We start from the raw sequence: 17,316 nt of genomic DNA on the forward strand, positions 1-17,316 counted from the left end.
CCTTATCCTGAACTCAGTCTGAGTCGAACTGACTCAGATTTTAAGATCTCAGTGAGATTTTTGGCCCTCATCTTAACGTGTTTGCCACACGTGCATGACCTGTAATGTAAATGTCTAAACGCACTAAATATCTTAAACTGTCTCAGCGTTAAGAATTAGGGAGCAGGTCGATCGAGCATGCACCAGCATCGTGCTGATTCCGCATTTAACATATGACGATGCCACTATGGCTGCAGTACATTAGGGTTCTCGCTTCCCACGCCCGGGTTCCCGGGTTCGATTCCCGGCGGGGTCAGGGATTTTCTCTGCCTCGTGATGACTGGGTGTTGTGTGCTGTCCTTAGGTTAGTTAGGTTTAAGTAGTTCTAAGTTCTAGGGGACTGATGACCATAGATGTTAAGTCCCATAGTGCTGAGAGCCATTTGAACCATTTTTGAACGTTAGGACTTTGTTTTTATGAAACAGATCTGATGATGGTCATTAAAGACCGAAACCGGTAATCTGTTAACAAAAAGTTTGTGACCATAGACGTAAATTAAAGGAAACTTATTACATGTACGGGTCACTGTTTTTTCGCGACGAAGTCGCAGCTTGTGATAAAAATTGAAAATAAAACATGTTTCCGCATACGGACTAGACCCCACGACCCTCGGATTACCGTTCTATGCTCTTTTCGCTGCGCTAACGGCTGCCTGGAAACTACACTAGTCTACACTGACGTCCCAAAAGTCACGGGACGCCCCCTAATATCGTGTCTAACCTCCTATTGCCCAGCGAAGTGCAGCACTTCAACGTGGCGTGACTCGACAAGCCCTTGCAAGTCCCCTGCAGAATATTGAGCCATGCTACCACTATAGCCGTCCATAACTGCGAGGATTTTGCTCAATAACCGACCTCTCGATTTTGTCCCATGAATTTCGATGGCATTCGTGTTCGGCAATGTGCGTCGCCGAATCATTCGCTCGAATTGTCCACAATTTTCTTTAATCCAACCAATCCAGTCACGAACAGTTGTGGCTCGGTGACACGGCGCATTGTCATCCATAAAAATTCCGTCGTTTTTAGGAAATATGAAGTCCATGACTGGCTACAAGTCGTTTCCAAATAGTTGAACTTAACCATTTACAGTCAATGATCGGTTCAATTTAACCAGAGGACTCAGTCCATTCCACACAAACACAGCCCAGACCATTGTGGAGCTACCATCAGCATTCACACTGGTATGTTGACAACCTCAGTCCGCGGCTTAGTGGTGTCTGCGCCACAATCGGACTCTACCATCAGCTCTCGTCAACTGAAGTGGGGACTCATCTGACCAGGCCACGGTTTTCCAGTCGTGTAGGCTCCAAACGAAACGGTCACGGCCGCAGGAGAGGCACTGCAGGTGTGAAGTACTGTGAACATAGGCACTCGCGTCAGTCGTCTGCTGCCATACCCCATTAACGCCAAATTTCGCCTCAGCCTACGCAAATTCCGCAGTTCTCGGTCGCTAAGTGAAGACCGTCGGGTACAGCGTTGTCAGTGGTGAGAGGTAACACCTGAAATTTGATACTCCCGGCACGCTCTTGACACTGTGGCTCTCGGATTGTTGAATCCGGCACACAGTTTTAATCTGACAGGAAATTTCATGAAACTGCTACTGTGAAATAATCAGCCCGCCCGGTTAGCCGTGCGGTCGGTCAGAGAGCTGGCTGGCTGGCCTCTGTAATAAAAAAAAAAAAATGAGTGAAAAGATGAGCAACGAACTTCAGCGGATGCCAAGTGACGTCCGCTACGACGAAATACAACGAGACACTACGAACAAAACGAAAAAAAGTAGCTCAGCGGTAGCGTTACCGCGTACTACGCTAGGGGGCCCGGGTTCGATTCCCGCCAGGGGACTGGGTGTTGTGTGTCCATCATCATTTTAATCATCATTGACACGCAAGTCGCCGAAGTGGCGTCAACTAAAAAGACTTGCAATGCGGCGGCCGAACCCCGAAGGGGATATCCCGGCCAATAAATACTATACGATCATTTCATTTCATAGCTGAGTACAAATGACAGATCCGCCAATACACTGCTCTTGTATACTTCATGTACACCATACTACCTCTGTATCGCTATTCCACGACTTTTGTCGCCCCATTGTAAAAGCCTCGAGCCACGCCCGACCCGCGCCAATAATGAAATTTTCTCTAAACCGCTAACCATCTGAGCTCCCACTTTCGTTTCTTGGCAGGCCCTGCACGCACCATAAGTTTGGATAAACTCGAATATGACGAGCACAGACGCGGTCGCTCTGTTAGTGCGCGAATGTAACGGGACAGACATGGGTAGGAGGTACCCTCTGCCACGCACCGCGCGTGCGTCCGCCGGGCGCAGGGCGGGCCGCCGCTGACAGCGCCCACACGCACACACACACACACACACACACACACACACCTCTGGCCTCCACTCCCGTGCTGCAGCCGCGCACACCGCGCCCTGCCGCTACCTCGAGGTCAGCTGCGCCGCCTCCGCGGTGCCCAGCTGCCAGCTGTCCTCCAGCACGCGTCGGCCATTCCGCCCCGGGAGGAGTACTCATTTGTCAGACTGAAAGTAAACACGAGCTCACATAGGAGAACGGGACAGGAAATGCTAGGGAGGTGTAGTGTGTCTGCAGAATGACAATCGACGTTCCCTTTCCCGGAAGAGAGCTACTGCTGCCGTACAGGGTGACGAAGTATCAGTTTCCACTCTGCCGCCACTGGCCGTTTGTTAGCGATGCGCACGCTGCCAGAGGGGCCCGTTTACTTCGTGTCGTTAGTGTGGTCGCTGTCCAAGTCTCTCTGGCGTTCGTGGCAAGACAAAATTAATTAGAGGAAAATAGCTGCCAGCCGATGTGGCCGAGCGGTTCTAGGCGCCTCAGTCCGGAACCGCGCTGCTGCTACCGTCGCAGGTTCGAATCCTGCCTCGGGCATGGATGTGTGTTATGTCCTTAGGTTAGGTAGGTTTAAATAATTTTAAGTCTAGGGGACTGTGACCTCAGATGTTAAGTCCCATAGTACTTAGAGCCATTTGAACAATCTCAACGACTCTTCCTGTTTCCCAAACAGCCTCTCATTCACGGGGAGGTTTGCAGGCCCGTCGAAGGAATGGCGAACGACATGCAAACGCAACGGAAAAATAAGAATAAAGATTTAGTTTTTTTTTTTCCTTTTTGGCTTTGGATGAAAGTGTGGATGTTGCTCAGATTGCTGTATTTGTGAGAGGTGTTGACGTAGAGTTCAATAGCATGGAGAAATTCCTCAATTTACTCAATGCTCGATAAAACTGCAGCTGACGACGTATTTTCTCGCTCAGCAAACATTATTGACAAGTATCACCTTTGTTGCCAAAACTTTAGTCAATAGCAACATTGGAGCTCCTGCAGTGATTTGGTCAAGTCTGACGACGTTGGTTCAGTAACGGAAAAGGTGAAAGACGTTAGTATCCAGCAGGGATACACTGCATCCTACATCGCGTTAATTTCAAATGGTTCAAATGACTCTGAACACTATGGGACTTAACATCTGAGGTCATCAGTCCCCTGGAACTTAAAACTACTTAAACCTAACTAATCTAAGGACATCACATACATCCATGCCCGAGGCAGGATTCGAACCTCCGATCATAACGGTCGCGCGATTCCAGACTGTAGTGCCTAGAACTGCGCGGCCACTCCGGCCGGCACACTTTTGCAGTGTAGATTTAAGTTAATTACCAGTGTCTCTGACAGCGACTTTTGGTCTTAAACAAAATTGCTGTTGCGCATAAAGCAACTTTCAGAAAGGACACTTGCGCACTTTTCGAATGTTCATTTAGTTATAAATGAAATAAATCTTGAAAGGAGGCACTGAACGAACATTTTGATGAATTTGTTACAGTGCTACAGACTTTTTTTTACAAAACTTTGATAGGAAATTTACTGACTTAAATCGATTTGAACTCGACTTAAGTGTTTTTGCAACTTCTTTTGCCGTGGGCGTTGAAAGTGGGCTCCTGAAATCTGGCTGGAGTTCACTCACATTCACACAGTCGTGTGCTCATGTACAGGTTCCGCCCTGCAGACAGGAAAAGCTGAAATGTTTTACAAGACCCTCCCTGGATTACAGTTCCACATTTGTTTCCAATAGCTGCTCGACTCTGTAGTATGTTCGTGACCGCATATTTGTGTCTAACAGATTTTTCAGCAGTGAAGTTATAAAAACGAATACTTGGAGGAGTCTGACTGACGTTCATCTGAACGCACGATCCGTTGTCTCCCTCCTAAAAAATAGAGATGCAAGCGAAAAAAAATACAATAGTAGAGTGATGATAATAAAGTCTCTTTCTTTTTCGTAAGTAGTAGGCCATCCCTGAACAGCACACTTCTCAATGAGATTACCTTTGTTAAGTTAATAGACGTTTAATAAAAAACAAATCACGTGTTCTTTGCTTATTACGTTTGTGCTGTATCTGTGACAAAGAAATTAAGTCGGTGAGAGCCGTATAACGGCCTGTCCTGTAATTGCTGCCAGCGTGGGCGGTGTATCACTTTGCGGCGCTACAGCACTCATTACGGCATTGTGCAGTGAAATGATTTTCCTGATTTCCTTCTTTGACGTAGTGCCTCTATCCAACAGCAGACGGTCAACGGCATTTCTGTCGTCATCTTAACGCGTGTACCTTCCTTTAGTTTTTCGGACGAAGGTAAGCCGGCCGTGGTGGCCGAGCGGTTCTAGGCGCTTCAGTCTGGAACCGCACGACTGCTACTGTCGCAGGTTCGAATCCTGCCTCGGGCATGGATGTTTGTAATGTCCTTGGGTTAGTTAGGTTTAAGTAGTTCTAAGTTCTAGGGGACTGATGACCTCAGATGTTAAGTCCCATTTTTTTCGAAGGTGGAAAGATATATTCGCGATCAAAAGAAAGTGGAACACGAAGTACGAGCTGTTAGCACAGCATAAAATCTACGCACGTGTCCTATTATATTGTTTCGTAAGTATTCGTTGCGCTGTCGTACTGCAACAATTACGACAATGCAAAGAACACTTCTCGAGCTCCAGCTTTCGTCGTGTATTGTAAAGCAGTCTTCAGCCCTGTTCGTGTATCGGGGCATGCGAGCTGAACGCGCATCGTTCCCGCACGCGACACACTACCAGCCCTGATGCACGTTCTGTCCATGTGTTTTTCTGCGTTAGTCTTATGTTAACACGCCTTGTGGAAAATAAACGAGCCCAGGGCATACTAGCTCACTACATCGCCAGTGATTAATTAGGCGCTGAGGAGTTTTGGTAAAACTTTGCGAAAACCCCCTGTAGTTGCTTCTTGTGACGTAGTAGGGTACATAGAGTGCGAGGAATCGCTTGCTCGCCCTTCAGTGTACAGACCTATGAAGGTGGGAAGTGCATGACCACAGTTCGGCGAATGGAGCGGTCTATTGCCTGTCTAATCTCTGGAACAGTTCTGAAGCGAATGCCACGAAGTGGTTCCTTCATCTTCGGAATCAAATCAAAGACACAAGGACTTAAGTCCGGAGTCCGGGGAGTATGGTGGATGGTACAGTACTTCCCAGTCCCACAACCAAACAGAGCAGCCACATCTTGCGCTGTATGCGCCCGCGCGTTGTCGTGCAAAATGATGGGTGGATTGCGCAGGAAGTGTCGCCGCATCTTTCGCAAAGCTGGTCTCAGGTGATGCTCCAAAAACGAGAAGTAATAGCGTGCATTGACGGTCTGCGTGGAGGAACGTAATGCGTTAGGATAACACCATTACAGTCGTACACGAGATTCACCATAACTTTAGACCGCTCCATTCGCATCATCAACAGAACAGGCTCTGCTAACGGTATACTACGCCTTCCACATCGCTGGCAACGAGTTCTACACCACGCTGGTGACTACTTTGAAAGATAGTAAACGGTGCAAACATGTAACTCTTTTGTATCGGTTGTGAATAAATAGTTGCCACTATTTAAGTTCCAACCCTCGTAAGAGAAACGTTAATTTTATACCGTTAAAACACAATTTTTAATTTGCGATTTTTTCATCACTTGCAACAAGAAACTATTAGTCTTAGAGAAAAAATGAATAGGACCTTTTTTGTAGGAGATTTTTGTAGTTTTGTTCTGGGCAACGTATTCGCGAGAAGCGGCAGCATTAAAAAGTGGCCTTTAAACGCCCACTGCATCTACTCGCCCACACCCCACCGTTGGGGATTTTTAGAATGATGTTCGTGACACTCTCTCCCACCAACATACGAAACTTTGCAACTACACGATTGTTTCATTTATTCGACCTTTTTTTGACCTTCTTTGACTGGACTACTTTCAGTTTTTCAGCGTTTCTTTTGCACTCTCTCCGCCTCCTCGTTTGTACGAGGATGGTTTGGTAACTCTGGTAAATTTCCGCGAAGGAATGGAACATTTTTGTTCCGCGTTCCTGGTTGATAAGCTCCATTATTCCGAGGATCGTATAAGGAAGATCAGCAGTTTATTGCTTACAGTTCGTTGTCGACAGTCGTCTGAATTGGTCATTATGTTAAAGTTGTTGACAGTGGAGAAAACAGAGTTTCGTGCTATTATTAAACATTTTGATTCTAAGGGTTCGACTGCCGCACAAATCGAAACAGAACTGTGTGAAGTTCGTGAGGACTCTGCACAACCATTTAGTTTTGGATTAATGAATTTAACTCTGATAGGACAAGCACCGAAGATGAAGGGCGTCCTTGCCGTCCAGTTGAGGCCAGCAAAGGAAACCACTGACAAAATACACGATACAGAAACCGCTGAATAAAAATTCGTGAAATTGCTGAGACTGTAGGCACGTCAACTGAGCGAGTGCGCAATATCCTGCACGGAGAATTGGCTACGGAGGAACTGCATCGTAGGTGGGTGCCGCGACTGCTCACAGCCGACCAAAAGCGCATCCGACATAACATTTCAACACAGTGTCTAGCGATGTTTAGTCGCAGTCCGCAACACTTTTAGCGCCGATCTGCGACTGTTGAGGAAACCTGAATCCATCGTTACACACCATTGTTGCTCACCGGGATCAGAACGGCTGTGAAAACAATGGACCAACGCAGGCGAAAGTGCACTGAAGAAGGCAAGAACTATTTTCTACTGATAAAGTGATGACCACTGTTATTTGGGATTCACAAGGAATAACCGTTTGAAGCTTGTGTTTGCTGAAAAAAGACCAAGATGGCGCGCTTGCGCTGGCTGAAAAAAGACAAAAAAAAATGTTCAAATGGCTCTGAAAACTATGGGACTTAACATCTGAGGTCATCAGTCCCCTAGAACTTACAACTACTTAAACCTAACTAACCTAAGGACATCAGCCGGCCGGTGTGGCCGTGCGGTTCTAGGCGCTACAGTGTGGAACCGCGTGACTGCTACGGTCGCAGGTTCGAATCCTGCCTCGGGCATGGATATATGTGATGTCCTTAGGTTAGTTAGGTTTAAGTAGTTCTAAGTTCTGGGGGACCACAGCAGTTAAGTCCCATAGTGCTCAGAGCCATTTGAACCCAAGGACATCACACACATCCATGCCCGAGGCAGGATTCGAACCTGCGACCGTAGCGGTCGCGCGGTTCCAGGCTGATGGGCGTAGAACCGTTCGGCCCCACTGGCCGGCGAAAAAAGACCAAGATTGGCACGCAAAACATGCTCTTTCGCCAGGATAATGCGCCATCCTACACATCACCGATAACAATGACGAAAGTGCACGAATTGCGCTTTGAAATGATTCCTTATCCATCCTGTTCACCATAGGCAGCCCCAAAGTGACTTCCTCGTGTTCCTTAAATAGAAACTTCGGCTTGCTGGAAAGAAATTTTCATCAAATGAGGAAGTGATCGTTGCAGTCAACGAGTATTTTGCAGAGTTTGACAGAACTTATTTTTCCGATGAGATGATGAAACTGGAGGACCACTAGAACAAGTGTAAAACCCTCAAAGGAGACTATGTCGAAAAGTAAGGTGAGTTGTTTACGAAACACACATTTTTCTTGCTTTATTTGGTAGACTCATCAAATCACCCTCGTATACAGTCGGCGTCACCTGCTAGTCCGACGTGACACGCGTCTCATACACGTGACCAAATTTTTAGGCAAACAAAAGTTTCTCACTGTACTGCCGATAAGTATTTGCTTTACCTGCAGCTGAGCCATGCGGTCGTTACACTTCGGAACTCAAGACATCGTTACTCCGAGATATTTATATTACATCTCTTGAGCTAGTTGATCCTGTGTGGCCAGAAGATACCGCGCACTTAGGTTGCTTGATGTGCACAGCTTTGCAGTTCACTTGATTAAGAAGAGGTTGTCAGTTTTGGAACTATGTTGGTGATACAGTATCGCCAGCTAACTGAATATTACTGCAGCTTGCACCTGATAGTATATTCCCACAAAACCTGGGAAAATTCTGAGACTAAATAACAAATCAAGAATTGTAAATAACATAGTCCGCTGGGTCATCGCTAGATATTATAAAAGTCCCTCGCCGCGTTTTTTTCGTCTGCATGTGAGGGCTGATCTCAGGAACTATTATAGGGATTTTGATACTGTTTTCATTAAGAGAGATATTGATTCACGTAGAAGGTTCGTTTATATAATTTGTTACCGCTACGCCGGACGGGTCGCCCGGTTGTAGACACTTAATGCTACAAGTGCGAAGCAGTCCAGGTCGCTGTCACACGGACAGCCACGGCCCTGTTACACACGCCTGGAACACACCCGATATCACTTGAGTGTCTGTAGAAGGCACCCCATCGAAGATGAAGTGTTGACTGCTGCAATTTCGGGAACCATATTTAGATACAGGACCACGGAAAACATCCACAAAGTTTTCGCAATCTGTGGTAATGGATCCATTATTTCAGCGCCCTGACGTACACTCAGCGAGACAGTTGAAATATTTCCACCCATCGTTGCCACACACAAAGTAACTGCTTGTTACGCCTATGTGAATGTAAGGCACGGCAGTGACACGCCATCTCTCGAGGAACTCTACTGGTAGCTCCTACCCTTTCTGGGGACGTGCGTAACAGTGATGGCGCGTGCTTCGCAGAACTGTGACACTCTTCAGTCCCACGACAGACGCCTACCGAGTGGTTTGCGACGCACCCAGCGGATCCACCTGCTGCTCTCCACGCAATACTTGTCACGCCGTCGCATGCTGTATGCCAGAGGCTGTTTCGTAGTGTTGCTCTGCAACCCGTCGTTCGCGAGGAGATGGAATTAATGAAAATCTGCTCTGAACTTAATCATTTGCCTTTAATTTAACACCTTCTGTCAGTACCTGCTTGGGTTCCATTCCAACTGCTGCATCTTAGTAATCAATAAAAATCTGATATACGTCATATTGGGCTCATGTTATACGGAATGTTTTATTCGAATTATTCTACATCAAATGGTTCAAATGGCTCTGAGCACTATGGGACTTAACATCGGAGGTCATCAGTCCCCTAGAACTTAGAACTACTTAAACCTAACTAACCTAAGGACATCACACACATCCATGCCAGAGGGAGGATTCGAACCTGTGACCGTAGCGGTCCCGTGGTTCCAGACTGAAGCGGCTAGAACGCTCGGCCACACCGGCCGGCTATTCTACATCAACATCTCCTAAAATACTGGGGTGAAAAACTTTAGGATGAAAGTTCAAATGGTTCAAATGGCTCTGAGCACTATGGGACTTAACATCTGTGGTCATCAGTCCCCTAGAACTTAGAACTACTTATACCTAACTAACCTAAGGACATCACACACATCCATGCCCGAGGCAGGATTCGAACCTGCGACCGTAGCAGTCGCGCTGTTCCGGACTGAGCGCCTTAACCGCAAGACCACCGCGGCCGGCAGGATGAAAGTAACTTTCGCATGATGTACCACTGCCAAGTAAAGTAGCTCGATGAAACTTGAACCGCACGTAGAAAAAACTGCTACAGCATACTATAGTAGGTCACTGATAGAAATACAGAAATGATACATTTTTGAAAGAAAATAATAACACCGAAGTCACCGCGATTCGTGACGGTCTCGTGGACATTACAAAGTCCGTCCGTCGGATATCCTCTCTTTCCGACAGCTGTTTGATGCTTCGAATAAAGGTGTCATTTCGTTCGTCTCTTTGGGTTTCTGCACTGCACTGTACTGTAGCAGCTCTTTCTACGTACGGCCCAAGTTAAATCATGCTAGGTGACGTGGCAGTTACACATCATGCGAAATTTACTTCCGTCCGTAAGTTTTGCATACCAGTGTATTTACTATTCCCCTGAAGCAGTCCGCAGCTCGTGGTTCGATTCCCGGCGGAGTCAGGGATTTTCTCTGCCTCGTGATGGCTGGGTCTTGTGTGATGTCCTTAGGTTAGTTAGGTTTAAGTAGTTCTAAGTTCTATCTGGAGCCGAGCGACCGCTCCGGTCGCAGGTTCGAATCCTGCCTCGGGCATGGATGTGTGTGATGTCCTTAGGTTAGGTTTAATTAGTTCTAAGTTCTAGGCGACTCATTACCTCAGAAGTTAAGTCGCATAGTGCTCAAAGCCATTTGAACCATTTGAGCCAGTTCTAAGTTCTAGGGGACTGATGACCCTAGATGTTAAGCCCCATAGTGCTCAGAGCCATTTGAACCATTTTTGAACCCTGAAGCACACTGCATACCCGGGAAGCTTAGGATTGAAGACCGAAGATACAACACGTACCGTCTTGACACTAACGGTACGAAAGCGGGTAGAGAAGAATAGTGAAATTTGCTTGCTGCTTTTGTGGCCCCAAGTCCCCTTGTTTGGAGTTCGGCCTTGTGGTGCAAGTAATTTTTATTTGGCATCACTTCGGCGACTTGCGTGTTGGCGATGAAATTATGACGAGGACAACACGGACACCCAGCCCCGAGAGGAGGAAATCCCCGATCCGATCGGGACTCGAACCCGGGACCACCTGACGGAGTGTCAGCAGCGCTGACCGTAAGACCGCGAGTAGAGGAGAGGAGGCACTTGTTAATGAAGCGAGTGTGAGGACAGCGCGCGCGTGGGCGGCGGCCCGTGGGCAGGGCAGGTAGCGAGCAGCAGCAGCAGCAGCAGCAGCAGCGCGGCCCCGGCGGCCAGCATCCCGCGGCAGCGGCAGTGCGGCGTGAGGCCCCGGCGCGGCAGGTCGGCTGCGCTGCGTGTGTCTGCGTGTGTCTCTGCGTGTGTCCTGCGACCGCGAGTGCCGGTGCTGCCGCGAGGTTCGCCGCTCTGCGGGCGCTCGCCGTGCTCTTCCCGCGCGTGTGTGTGACCGCCGCAGCAGCAGGTACGCCTTTGTTTACTCGCCGGGGGACGGCCAGAGGACGGCAGCGAGCGGCCTGCTGGCGACGCGGCGCCGCCGATGCTGACGTCACCTCTCTCCAGAGTCCTTCCCACCTCCACAGTGAGGCCTCCGTCCTCCCTCCGCTTTGCCACACCTCCGCCAGCTCCCTCGTGTGACGTCACTACTGACCGGAGGTAAACAGTGGACTGACGCGCTCGCTGCCACAGCCGCTGTGTCGTTACAGCTCCTCAGAAAGCGCCTGAGACGCGTGCGCCTGTGGCAGATTCCTTGCCCACTCTTACGTAACGTGGTTGTTTCGTACGGCGAAAGCGGCGACTCTGCCGTCGAGTCGGACACGAGGGCGGGGCGTCGTATTGCCAGTCTGCAACCGTCGCCGTGTCTACAAATGCTTGTGTGCCGCGTAGTTAGTAGGTAGGACCCACTCATACTACAAACTTCTGTACTTTCCATGCAGGTCAGGTAGCACGTTCTTTCTGTTAATGTGGTACTTAAAAAATATACACAACACAGATTTAAAATTATCACCTGATATGTTCTTAAATTAGACTTTTAAAATGTAATTAATACCGAATGTAGTATTTCTTATGTAATTGGAGCAGCTTGTCCGCTCGCCCAGATGGCAGGTCGAATTCTTTTTCTTACTCGACGTGAGCTAGTTCGGAACTGGTGCAAATTCAACGGCGCTTGCTCACCAACTTGTGTCTCCGACAATGACGCGTAGGTAGCTTTCACGTAATCGAAAGCAGTCACAGGCGTTCGACTGAGTGCTCAACGGAAAGATTCCTGACCCAGTGTTAAGCGTGATGTCAGAAGGGCTGTACGTATGAGACGCTGTAATGATTGCTCTTTTTTTTGTATTGAAGGTCAGAAAGTTTTCAAAGTTACAGTGTATGAAAAAGAGTGTACCTGCTCCGATTCCAGTTAAATCACTGGTCGTTGGCAATCGTCTAAAGTGGCTCACAGCGTCTGTGGCGAATGTAAGTCGGGATATCCAGACGAGATTTGAACTCCGATGTTGCTCACAATCCACTGTCTTAACGGGTAGACCACCTGGCTCCGTCGTAATTGCGGGATTCGACCCTAAAGAGATTCATGTACATGGATTGCTCTGTCATCCTTCGTAGGTGAACAACTTCTGTTCTAGAATTTTCCAGCGATACGCGAGCAGCCCCTTCTCATCCGGTTCCTGATAGTGTTTACATATTTACGTCAGCAGTATGGCGAACAAACCCTTTCTGCAGTATCTCTAACACTAGTGACTGTATTTGTGTGTGTGTCATGGTCGGAAGAGAGGAGTGGAAGCAAGTGTGCGTGTGCTTTATGAAGCCTAATATTTTAATTCGTTGGCTATCTTTAATATGCTATCACTTTTAAAGACACTCGTCTCTTTATTATGAGCGCTGAAATCCTCGAAATTACGAGTGTAGGAGAAGTCAGGCCGACTATTCTGGACGTCCCAGCGAAGCTGCTGCAGCACGAATAATTCGTCTGTTAAATGGTTGGCCAAAGTACTCGAAACAGCTTAATTCTAAATGGAAATTCACTTACTTTATTAAGTTCATATTGAACAAATTGGACAGCAGGGAAGATTCGCGTCTTCTCGGGGGGATGGTCAGACATAAAATGAGTAAAGTATACCAGGAGTTCAATGTACCGTAGGCTGTTCGTCACACTTCCCGTGAGCTGAATGCGATGTCGTAGTACGGATTCCCTAATCGATCTCTTAGTGAGACACTAATCGTCTGAAATGCGTGTCTGTACGGAATGGTACCTCTCGAAGTGAATCGGGAGACACATTTAACGGTCGGTCTAGTGTTAAACACAGCCGCTTTCCGTTCGATGCAGCTGGACTTGCGAAGCGTGTTCCTGTACGTGAAGCTATTTTCGTGCGAGTGGTTGTCAGGCTGGCTGTGAAGGCAGCGACGTGCGGTGCGTGGAAGACAGAGAGCGCTGACGGGGGACCAGCTCAGCTCCGGCTGCGCGTGTCGCAACGCAGCGCAGCGCAGGGCAGCGCCACGTGCAGCGTGACGTCACAGCGGCCCGCGTCGCCCCACACCTGTAGCCGCCTACCGCCACCGAGGCGCCGCCGCGCTGCGCCCTGCGCCCCCCCCCCCCCCCAAATTACTCAGCACTTCACACACGAGTGCTTCGCACAAGGCGCACACACCACTTCCGAACTACTTCGCTAGCATATATGCGATTGCAGTCTTTCTCGGCGTATTCCACTGATGAATTCTTCTCGGGTTATCAGCCGAGTGGTGGCGTCGTCTTGTCGCAACGTTTCAGTGAGTTTCGTACGCATCATCTTCTGGCGCATTGAAACGTTGCGACAAGACGACGCCACCACTCGGCTGATAACCCGTGAAGAATTCATCTGTAATTCGCTAGCGTTACGGACACTCGCGGGCGGTGCGGGAAGAGCGGGCACCCCAACCCGCCCGTGCCATCTCTGATTCAATTGATCTCGGTGGTCTTTTCTCCCTGTGCGAGTATGAGGAGACAAAGCATTCTGAAAGCTGCCGATCGATGATTCGAGAAAAGACTTCGCCGCTGAGGAGAACGCCTTTCTATTAATGACCACCATTCCATTTCGCTTATCATAGCTGTGACACTAGCTTCCTTATTTTGTGATAACACAAAACGAGGTCCCCTCCTTTCAACTTTTTCGATGTTACTGTCGGTAGAATACTGCGCAGAAATACTCCACAAGATGACCGACAAGCGTAGTGTAAGCAGCATCTTTAGCGGATGTTCCGCCAATAAAATTGGTGTTTCGTCCGTTTTCTGTACAACATCTGTATTTTCATTGAAATTGAAAAATTCCTAACTTCTGTATCTTTTTCGCACCATTCATATACCTTTTATAAATAATTTTGTTATTCCTTTTGACTTGCCGGCCGATTTGGCCGAGCGGTTCTAGGCGCTTCGTCGGGAACCGCGCTGCTGCTACGGTCGCAGGTTCGAATCCTGCCTCGGGCATGGATGTGTGTGACGTCCTTAGGTTAGTTAGGTTTGAGTAGATCTAAGTCTAGGGGACTGATGAGCTCAGATGTTAAGTCCTATAGTGCTTAGAGCCATTTTGAACCTTTTGACTTCGTTAGACAGTATATAGGGGCATTATCTCGCAACAAACAATACTGTCATGTGGAACTTGCCTTTCTCTAGACGAATTGCCGTCAGTTACTACACACGGTGACCTGTGACCGTTCTGGCAGGAAAACACCCAGCTTCTGGCGAATTTATACGTACAGTGTGTCCCAGGACGAATGATCAGTATTCAGGGATATGACACGAACGATCATTCGAAGGAGAAAAGTCTAGTAAAAGTGCACTCTAAAACTTACACCTGAAGAGCTGTGAGGACTTGTTGGGCAGACGAGAGGTATCTCACACTAGCGAAGATGAACAAGTGCTCATACCTTTTCAGTTGTGCTCTTTAAGAGTTCACGTTTAACGTACTATTTCTTTTTCTAATTTTGGTCCGTACTGCCACCTCCACAGTACGGAAAGCAAAGAGCTTGCAGTAGAAGAAATTTGTTTCACAGTATCGAGTGTGAAGAAGTGCTCACAGCTCTTAAGATATGGACTTTAGAGCCCATGTTTGGTTCAAATGGCTCTGAGCACTATGGGACTTAACTTCTGAGGTCATCAGTCCCCTAGAACTTAGAACTACTTAAACCTAACTAACCTAAGAACATCACACACATCCATGCCCGAGGCAGGATTCGAACCTGCGGCCGTAGCGGTCGCGCGGTTCCAGACTGTGGCGCCTAGAACCGCTCGGCCACTCCGGCCGGCAGCCCATGTTTGCTAGCCATTTTTGCTGCGAATGATCGATCGAGTCATATCTCTGAATATTAGCCATTCCTCCTGGGACACCGTGTATTCATATGACGCGGAATACGTCAAATTTCAGCCTGAGAGACCCAGAAAAACTGAAAAGGAGCATTGAACACAAAAGGAGGGCAATGCTGACGAGAGCGGAGGGCGTGCTGCACGGCAGCGCCCGTCCTCACTCAGCCCCAGCCTCTGCCCTCTGCCACCGAGGTGTTCTCGGACTCGCTTGTTTGGGATGTTTTGAATCACACCCTATATTCCCCTGCCTTGGCGCTCTCCAGATTAGCATCTTTTCACCTACTTGAAGGGAGACGTGAGTAGGCTTAAATTTTCAACCGACGAGCAGGTGCAGAAAGAAGCAGGGGAAGGAGCCGACAGGAGCATAAAGAAGCTTGTGCCACGGTTCACCTCACGTACTGAACTGGAAAAATAGTGAACAAGTGTGTGAGCAACATCCTGCACGATTTTTCAAGTACAGTTCCCTAAACAAATATATAGGAATCTAATACACTTTCTTTCGGATCATGCCTAGAATATACGTTGTTTCTTCCAAATATTTGTACGGTGTGACTGACTGTAGTAATGACTAATTACGTCTGTAGCCAGAAGAAATCACGTACCTTTCTTGGAGAGTGCAAAATTGCATTTCCTTACATATACAATAAGTTGGCGGTCTGTGCTGATATTTTGTGAGGGTGTGATTGGATTACTGCAAGTTTTACCGGATAGAATATCATCGCTTCTCTGCATGTTTGCACAGTCAGAACCGAAATATTGCAGTCAGCCAGATAGTTTCGATCCGTCTGTGCGCTGTTGGGGATTATTTGCGTATTTCCGGTTATATAGCAGTGTCTGAAGGAGGAAGCTATCATATCAGGCCAAGACTGCTGTAGTTCACTGCAAGTTTCTTGTTTCACGTAAGTTACAAATTTTACGATCTCTATTGTGCTTTTTTCCCGCAAATGGCAACATAACCTTGTAACAAACTTGTTACATTCATCGTGTGATGTATATGTTACCTTATACACGCGTCTTTGTTGTCAAAATAGACTATATGTAGCACCTAAAAATGCAATTTATCTTGCTGAAAAGGTGGCATGTAGCCTCTCGTTGAGAGAAATACGTCGTCACATTTGGAGTATGTTATCTCTGTGACATTGTGTGGCAACATAAATGCTGGCAGCTGGTACATCACCTCGGCTATTAGGTATCTCAAACTGTATCTCTCTTCAGATTGAGAATTAGGTCCCTTTGGACAAGTCGGTATCAGTAATGGCTTGTGGAAGCTGACGACGCCAGCTGTGTGGGGCACTTGTTTCTGCGAATAACACGCACTTACAGGTGTCGCTAGTATAGTACCAAATTTATCGCTTTCTATTGCGCCCTACGATGGTGTTAAGCACGACAACATAAGTGTAAGCCGTATAAAGCAGAATTAATTTTTTGATAGACTCGTCAATTTGCTGATCGCACGTGAGGTTTGCAGCGATTCTGGAAGTGTTTTCTTTTGCGTTCTAGCGGCACTACGTGGACGCCACGGTGTTGTAACACGGGAAAAAAAATACGGAGAAGTTTGGCCAGCGGCTGCGGCGTCCCACGTACCACTACTCCGACTGAGCACCCAGGATAACACACTGCCCGTCGGCACATGTTGAGACTTCTCATAGGGACTCTACATTTATTTTATTCTGCAACCGGATGTCGCAATTCGCTGTAGCATTTATCCATTTGAGTCTGTCACAATTTTTAAACTTTGCTTATCTGCGGATTCTTGATGTTAACTCCTCCGTGAAAGCAATGTTTCTGCCACTATTGTCACGAGAAGCAATGTTTGTGTCTTAGCTCCACTGGCTGTGGCCCGGAGTAGGAATGTGTGATAAAAAATTTTGTCGTTTGTAGTTCAACGTTTTACGCGTCACCTTACGTGACAGGTTCTCTGTCTCTATCGTATTGACGAAAACTAGGTGCTCGTTACTGTGCGAACGCTGTAAACAGTAGACTGTATATTAGAGTCATTGAAGTGGAATAAGTACAGCAATGAGGATGAAATCTGTGAAGATGATATCACTGCAACCGGTTCAGGACTGCCGAATCTGCAGTGTAATGAAAATGTTGTTAGCGGCAGCGTTAGCAGTCAGGCTGTGTGAGGCCCGACTGAGGGTCTGACTGTGACTGCGTCTGGTGCTGATCCTGCATCCC

The 17,316-nt window shown here is 47.7% G+C and overlaps 1 protein-coding gene across 1 annotated transcript in view; it reads left to right on the forward strand.

Moving 5' to 3' along the window:
- Positions 1–17,316, forward strand: part of LOC124789127 — a gene marked incomplete at its 3' end in the record, with an annotated part of 203,737 nt that overhangs the window by 120,344 nt on the left and 66,077 nt on the right. The window lies entirely within an intron of this gene.

The sequence above is a fragment of the Schistocerca piceifrons genome, chromosome 3 (assembly GCF_021461385.2).
Source record: "Schistocerca piceifrons isolate TAMUIC-IGC-003096 chromosome 3, iqSchPice1.1, whole genome shotgun sequence".
NCBI classification, from domain to species: Eukaryota; Metazoa; Arthropoda; class Insecta; order Orthoptera; family Acrididae; genus Schistocerca; species Schistocerca piceifrons.